The sequence below is a fragment of the Miniopterus natalensis genome, chromosome 6 (genome assembly GCF_054644295.1).
Source record: "Miniopterus natalensis isolate mMinNat1 chromosome 6, mMinNat1.hap1, whole genome shotgun sequence".
Classification (NCBI taxonomy): Eukaryota; Metazoa; Chordata; class Mammalia; order Chiroptera; family Miniopteridae; genus Miniopterus; species Miniopterus natalensis.
In genome coordinates, this window is record NC_142086.1 from 82,904,682 (window position 1) to 82,916,448 (window position 11,767).

Sequence of the window (11,767 nt, forward strand, 5' to 3'; positions counted from 1 at the left end):
TCCTTGCCTTATTATCAACCTCATCAAAGAATAAATAGAATGTATTTTCTCTTAAGTACAGGTCACACTTTACAGCTTATTTGCATATTTTATAACTGTTTTTTATTGTATTTTGCACGTTGTATATAAAAGAATAATAAAGACTGATGAATTATTGTTTTGTCCTGTTTGTTCCTTAGAGATTGCAGTCCCTTTCCTCTGAATACAGTAAAGGTGAGGAGCTAATCCCTCAGCTTTATCCTAGTGTCTAGTTGAACCAGAGTAGTTGCCACTTTTCTCAGGCTGAGTGAACCTGTGATTAGCCAACCTCAGATCCTGAGCTATATAGTCTTTTGGATCTTGTCCGTGTACAGGCTAAGAACAGGTTGATTGCCATTTCCACTTAGGCAGGGACATAGAATCTATTAACCAAAAGAAAATATGGGACTTGGTGATTTTTCTGCTTAGCAGTCCTTCCTCCATTGCCATTTTCATGGCAAAACTGGAGTGGGGGAGGAGGAAAATTGCTCCAGTCAAAGGCTCTATTCTTGCCTTTGTGGTTCTTCTAGACTCCAGTTCGTCCTTTCAGTCCATACTACCATCTAGTGTAATGGATTAGCTTTCCCTCTTTTGCTCAAATAATGTCTATGAGAAACATCATATTGTCATGTGTCTCTCTTGTTTCTTAGTGCTGTATAATATTCCATCGATGAATTATAGCACAGTTTATTTATTCATTATTCAGCTGATGGACTACTGAGTAGCTTTCAGCTTTTGTTTTTTTAAGAACAAAGCCAACATGATTGTCCATGTATGTGTGTCTTTTGTAGCATATACACTAATATTTCTAATTTTACCTAGGGTGGAATTGTACCTTAGGGAGGTGTACATATAGTTTTAGTAAAAACTGCTAGTTTTACCAAGTAATAGAACCACTGATATTCCAGCAATTGTTTTATATCCTCACCAACATTTGGCATTTCCCACATTTTTGGATTTCTGCTATTCTCGTGGCCACTGTGGATCAGTGGTTAGAGGGTCAGCCCGCACACTAAAGGGTTGCAGGTTTGACCCCTGGCCCAGGTTGGGGCACATGTGGGAGGCAGCCGATCAATGTGTCTCTCTCACATCCATGTTTCTCTCTCTCTCTCTCTCCCTTCCTCTTTTTCACTCTCTCTAAAAAAAACAATGGAAAAAAATATTCTCAGGTGAAGGTGAACAACGACAAAAAATAACTTGCACTTGCTCTCCTTTTTTCAATCCTCACCCGAGGACATGCTTTTATTGATTTTAGAGAGAGAAGAAGGGAGAAGGAGAGAGATCGATGTGAGAGTGAAACATCGATAGGTTGCCTCCCGCATGCACCCCAGGGCCGTGGTGGGCAGGCATCCAGCTTCAGGCTCTGTGCAGGGGGGCGCCATCAGCAACAGCAGAAAGACCTTTTTCCTTGGGCCCTGTCCGCCGGGTTTCTGTGCTCCCATGTAAAGTGCCTTCTGCCCAGGGTGACAACCAAAGACTTCCATCTCCTGCAATATCAGGACAGAGGTCACATTGTAAGTATTTCTACCACCCTGCCTCACCAAAGTAATGCTCTGGTGCAGCCAGAGTGAGCAGCTCTTATCTTCCTCCAAGTGGCATTTGGACAAAATGTTTTATTTGGTTTCCGAAGCTCCCAGAGCATGTAAGGAATGCTGGGCCTCTTTTCCTCCAAGTCAGTGGCTGCTCATTAAAATCACCCTGGCTCCAGTCCAGAGGTGGGAGTCACTTAGGCTGGCCTGGGCCTGGCATCAGAGAGTTTAAGAGCCCCCTCCACCCCTTGCCATTGTGTGAATGTGAAGCGAGCTGAGGACCTCTGCTCTGAAGGCTTGACCAGGTTGGGACTGAGGGCCACCTGGAAGAGGTGGAAGCCCATGGAGTCCATGTGATCACTCCAGTTCTCTGCCCAGCTTGTGCTTTGGGTCTACCTGGTCATCTCTGCTTCTCCAGTTAGTGGGGTGTAGCCTGACACATGGAGAGTCCATTGTGTGTCTGGAACTTCAGGCTTAAATTGCACCCTCTGCCTCCTGGAGCAGTTCAGACCTTGCGGCCCTCAGCCCAGCCACCCTGCATGTGCTCTGCCGCAGCAGGAAGTCTGAACAGCTCTCCTGCAGCTGCCTGACAGCCTCTCCTGCCACATTTGGGGACCATCTGGGAGAAGTGGAGATCAAACGCACGCCTGAGAGGAAACCTCATTAAATCCAACTGGCAAAAGATGAACAAATCTGCAGAACACAGGGACAGAACCCACAGAAAAGCAACACGAAGGCAAAAGTAGTGGGAAAGCTAACCTAGGAACAATGTCTTGCAAAAGGCAGGATGGTGGGCAGCCGGGGCCTATTTGCATCGAGCGCTTTCGCAGTGCAAGTGGGAGGGGCGCTTTTAGTGGGTTTACAGATTTTATTTAAACACTTCCCATTGTATTTACCATGCCCGGGGCACTGTCTTGGTGCTTTACAAAGATCACTCGAGCCCTGGCTGGGCGTGGCTCAGTGGTTGAGCGTTGACCTAGGATCCAGGCAATTGGGGTTCAATTCCTGGTCAGGGCACATGACCTGGCTGTGGGCTCAGTCCCCAGTGGGGGGGGGGCGTGGGTGCAGGCGGCAGCCGATCAATGACTCTCTCATCATTGATGTTTCTCTCTCTCTCTCTCCCTCTCCTTTTCTCTCTCTGAAATCAATAAAGATATATATATTAAAAAAATGATCACTCTAACCCTTAGGACAGCAGTCTCCTGTGGGTGCTGTTAGTGCTCCCACACCAGAGATGAGCAAATGGAGGCACCAACAACCAAAAATCTGGGTCCAAGTGGTCATCTTTTGAGCCTGTGCTCATGTCTACAATGTAAAAGACTGATTATACCAAATGTGGTGAGGATTTAAAGCAACTGGAACTCACACACTGTGGTGCGAGTGTAAAATGACATAACCACTTGGGAAACAGTTTGTCTGTTTCTTAGAAAGTTAACCAAATCTACCATGTGACCCAGCCAGTCCAGTCCTAGGTATTTACCCATGAGAAACTAAAGTGTATGTCTACATAAGGACTTGTATACAAATGTTCATAGCTGATGAATGTGTGGAGAAGTGGTCATGGGGGTGGGGGGCAATTTAGCAACATCTATCATTTTTCCCCAAGAGAAACTTAGTCCTCAGTTTGTGTGAGGCTGGCTCTGTGGATTCCTCCTTCATTTGGAACATTTCTGGTTGCTCCGAATATTCAGAAAACAATAGAAATGGAGCTGCTATAAAAATACACACTGAAATATGTTAGTTATATGTTTGTTAGGATTTTCCTTTACATGTCCTATTTTTCTTGCTTAATGAAGCAGCATTAGTAAATTTATTGCAAATGGAAACTTCGTTGAAAATATTTTAATTGCTTGGCCATTAGTATATTTGGAAAAGTTGCTTACTAACACTTCTAAACAAAAGCTAATTTCATCACTGAGTATAATTGCCATTATTTTTACCCCTAAATACTTCTGTGTGTATCTCCTAAGACCAAGAACATTCTCTTACATAACCACAGAGCAACAATCACAGTTAGGAAATTTGCCATTGATACGATGCCATCACGTAATCCACAGACCATATTCAAAGTCTGATGACTCTATAATGTTGTTTATAATGCTGTTTAGTGCCCCCTCCCCTGCCCCCGGGAAAGGTTCCAATCCTGGATCACCTGTTGCATTTAGTTGTCTTGTCTTTAGTTAATCTCTTTTAATTTGAAGCAGTTCCTTAGGAACAACATGATAATACTAGAAATCAAAACAAAAAAATGTAAATGTCCTTTTGCCTGTATATTTTAAAACTTTGCTTAAAAACTTTTGTGTCAAAGGATAAATGCAAATCAATTTCAGAATTGCTAGGAAATGATGATAATGAAGACATATCAGAGTCTAGGGCGCATAGCTCTGGCAGTGCTCAGAGATAAGCCTATCACTCATATTTATACTAAGAAAAATCAAAGAGAAACAATAAATGAATTCATTGTCAACTCTAAAATTTAAAGTAAGAACAACTGAGTAAACGGAAAGCCACTAATAAGGCAACGTCAGAAAATAACTTGGGAAACAGAAAAAAAGTAGAATTAACAAATAAAAACCTGGTTCTTTGAAAACAGCCGACAAAATAGATAAATCAGTAGCTAACCCCAGTCAGAATAAAAAGTGAAACAATAAATACTCATAACAAAAATCTTAAAAGGAGGAGGAAATGACCATTAGGTAGAGAAAATTAAGTAAGTCTTAAGCGATTACTTATAACTAGGCCAAAACACTTGAAGGCCTGGATGAAAAGATAACTTTCCACAAGGAGAAACCTTCATGTAGAATAATTAAAACTGCTCCTCTCCACCTCCCATCCTCAAATCACCAGGCTTCGAAGGGAGCTAAAAATAAAGGTATATGATCATCCCCATATATGCAAAAGATCTATTCCCTCATCTTTTATGGACAATTTTTTTAAATGTGTCTTGATGGAGATTGTAGTTTTGGTAAAATCAAGGTAATCAACTCCAGAAGAGAATTCAGTAATGTAGCAGGATATAAAATTAAACAGAAAAATAAGCAGTCCTCACACAAACAATGACCAAACAATACTACAAATAGATAAAATAGGAATTAAAAATGAATATGCACAACTTACATGAAGAAAGCTTGCTTTTGAAAGATACTGAAGTGGACAGACAAATAAAAATGCAAGGCATGTGCTTAGACAAGGAGACTCAGTATCATGAAAATGTCAATCTCCTTAATTTATAACTAAAAATACCAAAGGGTTCTTCCTCTCCTTCAGGGCCTAGAAAAATTGATTCTAAAGAGCATATGAAAAAATAAAAAAAGAAGAGTCAGGAAAATGCTGGAAAAAATTAGCAAGGGCAGGGGGGATGGGGCTATCCCTAGCAGATGTTAAAAGTACTAGAATGTGTCCATAATTAAAAGTGTGGTTCTGGTCTATAAATAGACTGACCTGCAGAACAGACTAGAAGATCCAAAAATAAGCCCACATACATATGTGGAGTTTAAGTAAGATAAAGACAACATCTCAAGTTGGGGGGAAATGGAGTTTTTAATAAATGGTATTGGGTGATGTGGATAGTCATTTGGAAAAATAAAATTGGATCCATATGTTACACTACACACTATAGGACAAACGTCAAATGGATCAGAGATCTAAATATAAAACATGAAATCATGTAAGTACGAGAAGAAAACATGTGAATTGTTTTATAACTAAGAATGGGGAAATATTTTCTAAATATCGTTTAAAATTCAGTATCAATAAATAATCAAGAAATTCAACTATATTGAAGTATAAAACATCCCTGATCAAGAAAAAAAAAATAGCAAAAGACCAATGATAAGTTGAGAACAAACACTTGCAAGTTGTCACTAAAGGCTCATTTACTTAATGTGAAAAGTTCCCAGAAACAGAGGAAAAAACTAAAACCAGAACAGTGGAAAAGAGCCACGAATACGCCTTTCCTCAGGCAAAATGGATGTCAATGGCCCTCAACACCTAAAGAATAGCTCAGCGTAGGTTGCAGTGAGAGAAATGCAAATCAGTGCACTGAAACCCCGGGTTCTTAGCCATCAGGTTGACAAAAGCCCAGAGGTTTACAGCTAATTTTATTGGCAAGGCTGTGCGGAGAGAGGCTGTGCAGAGACTGTGCCGAGAGGCTGTTGACGTTGTTGGCCACACTGCAAACCCGCACGGCCTATGGAGGGAATTGGCTGGGTCTAACCAAGTTACAGATGCGTTTCCCTTGATCTGTCCTGGGGATGCACACGTGTGCAAGAGCAGGAAATGACACATGCATGGGGGTTTCTTTGCAGCCTTAGGATTGGAAGTCACCCAAATGTCACTCTTGAGATGTTGCTTGAAACCATGGCAGATCCACAGATGGAAAACCCAATTGCTCCAAGGAATGAAGAGGGAGAGAGAGTAACCTCCAGCTTCCGCTGTTCAGTAAAAATGTAGAGTGAGGGTCTGTGAACATAGCCCACTCTCTTTTGTATAGAAACGACGTCGACAAAAGAAATATTGAAAGAATGAACGAGAAACTAATGGAAACGTGTGCCTGCAGGGAGATGACCAGAGTGGGGCGGAGGGATAGGCTGGGGAGCACAGCCTCTCTAGGGTACCCTTTCACCTTTGACTTTTGAACTAGGTTAATATTTTACATATTTGAACAAGTAAATTACTAAGAAAAAATTCCTGATATTGAAAACAAGCTGAGAAAAAGTAAACCCAACTGCACATCTTATTGACAATCTAACCCCCAAAGGAAAAATCTTTCCAAGTACTTTCAGAGCACTTAGCTTTACCGTTCCCACCCCGACTTAGTGTGATGTAGGACAGAAAGGACTGGAAAGAAGCTTTAAACTCCAGTGTTTAGGGGGGGAAACAGATTTTAAAAGCCAATTTTGGAAAATTGTGGAAAGTTAAATATGACCGGGCATTGGAGGATGCTTAGGAGCTATTTTTAGCTTGGTTTATTATATTTGAACTTGATTCAGGGTTGTGCTTGTGTAGAAAGCAGTCCTTATTTTTTTAGACGAACACTGAAGTATTTATGTGTGAAACGTCATAATATCTGTAATTTACTCTAAAATATTTCAGCCATAAAGTCGTGAAAGCAAGTATGGCAAATGGTTAACAGTGGTCACCTAGGACATGGGTAGGGGATATTCACTGCACTGCTCTCTACTCTTTTGTATGTTCAAAATGGTTCATGAATGAAAATCAAAATGATGATTATGAAACGAACAAAAAGGATCTAATTTAGACGCAGGGATCGTGGCAGGGAGTGGGGCCTTTAAGTTGATCCTTGAGAATTGAGAGTGAAGAAGTGCGTGTGGAGAGAGTAAGGGGCTGGGTCTTAGCAGGAGCAGGGGTTTGGGGTCACAGGCAGCTGACATAGTCTCCCAACCCCTTTTGCATCTTTTCTTATCCTGAAAAGCATCCTGAAAAGCATCTTATTCTGAAAAAGCATTCCCTCAATAAAATAGCAATTACTAGGAGGCCTGTTCTCATAAGGAGCCCTTTTTCTCTATGTTCTAAACTTGAGCTCAGCCTTCTACATAAACCAGATGCTCTCGGAGTCAGCCAGCGGCTTCTCTGGAAACCGGGACAGGCGCCTGGGAGATGGTGCAGCTGCTCCTCTCAGCCCCCAGGAGAAAAGGGAAATCTGTGTGCACCTCTCCTCGGACCCAGAGGAGCACACCCCTGTGGGGTTGCAGGCAGGGGACAGGGCTGTGGCGTCCCGAGCAAGGGGAGAGGTGTGGGGTCTCAGACACAGACTGTAATGTCTCAGAAACCAGTCACTGGTGTGTCAGTAGTTAAGTGGAGACCTCTGTCTCTCTTAGTGGAACATGAACTTAGGGAGCCCCCCAATCGATAGGTCTTAGACTCATGAAGCACACGTTGTAGGTGACCAGCCCTGGATGAGGGAGGCTTTCCCGAGGGATTGTCCTGTCACGGAGCTGAGGCTGGGCTGTGGGCACAGAGCCTCCTCTCAGCTCATCTGTGGGGCCGAGGCTGGGTTGAGGGCATGTCCCTCATGTTCTTTTGGCTGAGTGTTTTCTGAAGAATCCAGAGTGTTTGGAGTCAAAGTGATATAATCCATGTTTGGGATTTGAGGAGCAAAATCAACTCATAAACATATCAATTTATTATTTATTGACCAAGCTCAATTTTGGACCCTCTGGTAGATTAAAAAAAATTATCTTATTGCTGAAAGTGCTACAGATGTCCCCCTTTTCCCCCCATTGACAGTCTCCCCTCTGCCCCTCCCCGGGACCTTTAACAGGCAAAGAGTTTCAAGAGTGTCCAACTCCTGGCTTCATGGTGGGGGCAGGGTTGACAGATACACTGTACTTCAGTGAGAAAGTGTGTGGCCTGTTGATGCTATAACAAAACACCACAAACTTGGTGGCCTAAAACAACACAAATTTATTTGTTTAGAATAATAAAATTTAGTTCTGAAGGTCAAAAGTCCAAAATGGGTCAGTAGGGCTGGTTCCTACAGGGGCTCCAGGGAAGACTCGGTTTCCTGCCTCTTCCATCTTCTAGAAGCCCCCTGCATTCCTTGGCTTGTGGCCCCTTCCTACATTTTTAAAGCCAGGAGCCTCCCATCTTCCAGTCTCTCTGACTCTCTCCCCTTCTCCCATGGTCACACCTCCTTCCTCTAATGAGGACCCTTGTGATGACACTACCCCCTACCCCCAGATAATCCAGGATCACCCCCTAAATTGGAGAGGATCCAAACTGCAATGGGAGGATGGGAATCAGCAGGAGGGCATTAAAACCCGAGATGGGAGTGGCCCCTGCTGGGGAAACCTGGCAGCAGGGCTGCACCCAGAGGATGGTAGTCTCAGAGCTATGACGGGAGACCTTGGGAAGGAGGATGGCCCACTGCACAACCCCAAAGGAAAGAAGCTGCCCAACTTCTCCTGAGAGAAAGAAGAGTGTAGCCAGCGTGGGCTGATGGGCCTGGATCCAGGAGTGAGGAATGTGGAGGGGGGGAGTCTTAAAATACGACGAGAGTTTACAAGAACTGGGGATAAAAAGTAAAGACAGTTTTCTAACATAACTGCATAACAAATTATCAGAAATTGAACAGTTTAAAACAATACAAATAGACCATCTCCTGGTTCCTGTGGTCAGAGGTCTAGGCACAGCCCCATTGGGTCCTCCTCAGGGTCTCACAGGCTGGAGCCAAGCTACTGGCCCATCTCATCTGGGGCTTGGGGCCTCTTCCAGACTCGCTGGTTGTTAGCAGGATTCAGTTCCTTGAGATTGTGGGGCTGGTCACCCTCAGGTTCTTGCTGTCTGGCCCCCTCCATGGGCAGCTCATAGGAAGACCAGCAGGAGAAATCTGTCTGACCCACCCAGGAGAATCATCCCAAAGTCAACTGATTAGGGACCTTAATTACTCTGCAAAATCCCTGTGCCATACAATGTAACATCCCATTCTAGTCACACTCGTGGAAGGTGTGGGTAGTGTGTGTACTCTGGGGGAAGGGTCAAGGTAAATAAATACCATGTTCTACCCATGAAAAGGGTCATGTGGCTGCTCTTTAGAAGCCCAAAGGGAGGGATGCTCACAGAAATTTCCTACCCTGGGAGGTGTTCTGGGGTGAGCGGACACATGATCACAGGAAGCAAGAAAGAGGGTCAAGAGCCTGTGGAGCTGATATAGACGGAAGAACCTGTGGCAACAATTTTGCCTTTTTTTTTTTTTTTTGGAGTGGAGTTTCTGTACAAAGAAATGCACAGATCTCATAGGTACAGTCCTAAGAATTTTGACAAATGCACACCCATGCAACCTCCACACCATCAAGGTAGACATGTCCATTATCCAGAAAGTCCCTGAGCCCTCCCAGCCAATCCCCATCCGCAGAGCTACCTGCTGCCTGATTCTCACCACTACTGGTTACTTTCCCTGTCCTCACACTTTCTGCAGTGGATCCTACATCATGCACTCGGCTGGTTTCTTTCACGCATTACGGTGTGCATGAAACTCACCTGCAACCTCTGCTCACTTTTGCCGAGAGTCAAGTTCACGGCATGGGCGAGCCACTGTTTGTCTGTCCACTCTCCTGTTGCTGTGCAGTCAGGTTGCTTCTGGTTTTTGACTCATATAAATGAGGGTGCTCCCTGACCCGGTGCTTAGTTGATTAGAGTGTCGTCCTATTACTCCAAGGTTGCAGGTTGGATCCCAGGTCAGGGCACATACAAGAATCAACCTGTGAATGCATAAATAAGTGGAACGAGAAATCAATGTCACCACTTGCAGTGCATAAGCAGCACCAATATGTGCCAAGCTAAAGGAGAAGTTGGCATTAACCAAACAGTCCCAGGGGCTCTGACTCCTCCCTCACACGTGGATAGATTACGAGGATGGGCTGAATACACCCTGCGTGTCCTCAGCACTGGCGGATGGATCCTGGGAGCTTCTGGGATCAGCAGGTGGGGCTGGCCTGATGGGGAGCAGGTGGGATTTGGGGGTCCTTCCTGAGCACTCCCTGGGACCCCACAGGTCCCTTTTCCTTTGAGGAATGCCCTTCCAGGGAGAAGGGAACTGCAGCCCCTAGGCTCCTAAGTGGGATGGCAGGGCTGGGGATAGAGGCCTGGGCACTGCCCCCTGCAATTCTGGGATGGGAAAAAGTGGGTGCCATGATCTAAAATACTGCTTTTATAAACTTGGAAGGGACTCAGACATGATGGCCCCGAGGTTTCCTTCATAACATATTTTTTAAAAGTCGAATTCTGTAGAATGAAGGGGATCTTTATCTCTTCCTGGCTGGGGTGGGGAGGCGAGGGGCTGAGAAGGACAGCGTGGAGGAGTGTCGCTGATTTTGGACTTGGGTTCTCAGCCAGCTGGTTCCAGTTAGAGAGATGATTCCGGTTAGAGATGAGTCACGGATGGATTAAAGGCCCACTTCCTTCTTAAAGGGGAAACGCCTATTTCTGATTCTCCTTTCCTTCAGGAAGAGGTCCCTGGGTAGCCACCCTCAGGTGGGCAGGGAGAAACCCTAGACCCACCTGAAGGGAGACCGTGCACTGTGAGCTGGGGAGAGACAGGTGCCCTCCTCACCTGCCCAAGCCCAGGCCACCCTCCCCTAAGCCACCCTTTTCAGGCCGTGGGCACATCCAGGAGGGCCGAGCTGCCTTGGCTCGAAACAGAGAGGTGTTTGATGTCTGCCCTACCACAGCCTTCTCAGGAAGGTGCTAAGGTGTTATGAACCCATTTTGCAGTTGAGAAAACTGAGGTGAAGCGGCAGGTGACTGGCTCAAGGTTACACAGCTGTGAGCAGGGGGGAAGTAGCCAGCCCAGGGCAACTGATCCGCTCTGTGGGGACCCACTCAGGCTAGGGTCTCGCAGGGCAGGCCCGGGCACCTATGTGGGCTGCATGAATGAGAGCCTAGCAGATGGAAGCTGACCTGCTAGCAGCTGTATGGTTCCTGGCAGGTCTGCATATGACATGAATCCAGGGGCTGAAATGAGCCCGAGCGAACCCCTCAGGTGAACAGGCCTGACGCCAGCTAATTCTATGTGGGGTGCTGCTCTTTGCAGGAATCATAGCATTTCGAGTGTTGTCCCTCGTGCCACCAATGGCTTTCTTGCAGCTCAGCTCTCATGGCCACATTTTGTAAGCCATTTGAGTGAGGGGCATCTCCTTACTCCCTTCAGACATCAGTGCCCCCGCCACCCCCAAGGGACTCTCACTAGGTTCCCTCCTGGCAAGCACCAAGTAGAGGCCTTGCTGCCATGGTCCATGGGCATCCTGTCCTGCACTCCTGCCCTCCTTTATCTGCTGGCCGAGTGCAGCTGGGACCCACATCCTCCCCTGTCCCCCGACAGCCCTGCCAGGGAGAGATGAGCGCTGGTATTCTAATGGCTGCGATTTCCTCCCATGACTGTGAGTGGACTCAGCATCCCCCTACGCCTCCACTCTTCTGGAGGCAGAGGCCACTCTCCATGACGGGGCAGACACGTCTCATTGCTGTCTCCCTGGAATCCAGGGCCCAGTCTCCCAGGTGTCTTCCCCTGGGGCCTCCCAGTTCCCTACCACCCTCCAGAACTCCCAGGGTGTTTTTTGGTGCCAGCATATGCCCCTTTTGGGATTTTATCTTGTTGGTGGCCAGCTCTCCTAAACTCCTGAGGCCAAACCTGCTTGTGATTCTGCAGCCCAGGGTGTCGGGGCCCCTCCCAGCAGCTCCCTATCTACAAATGGTCTTCA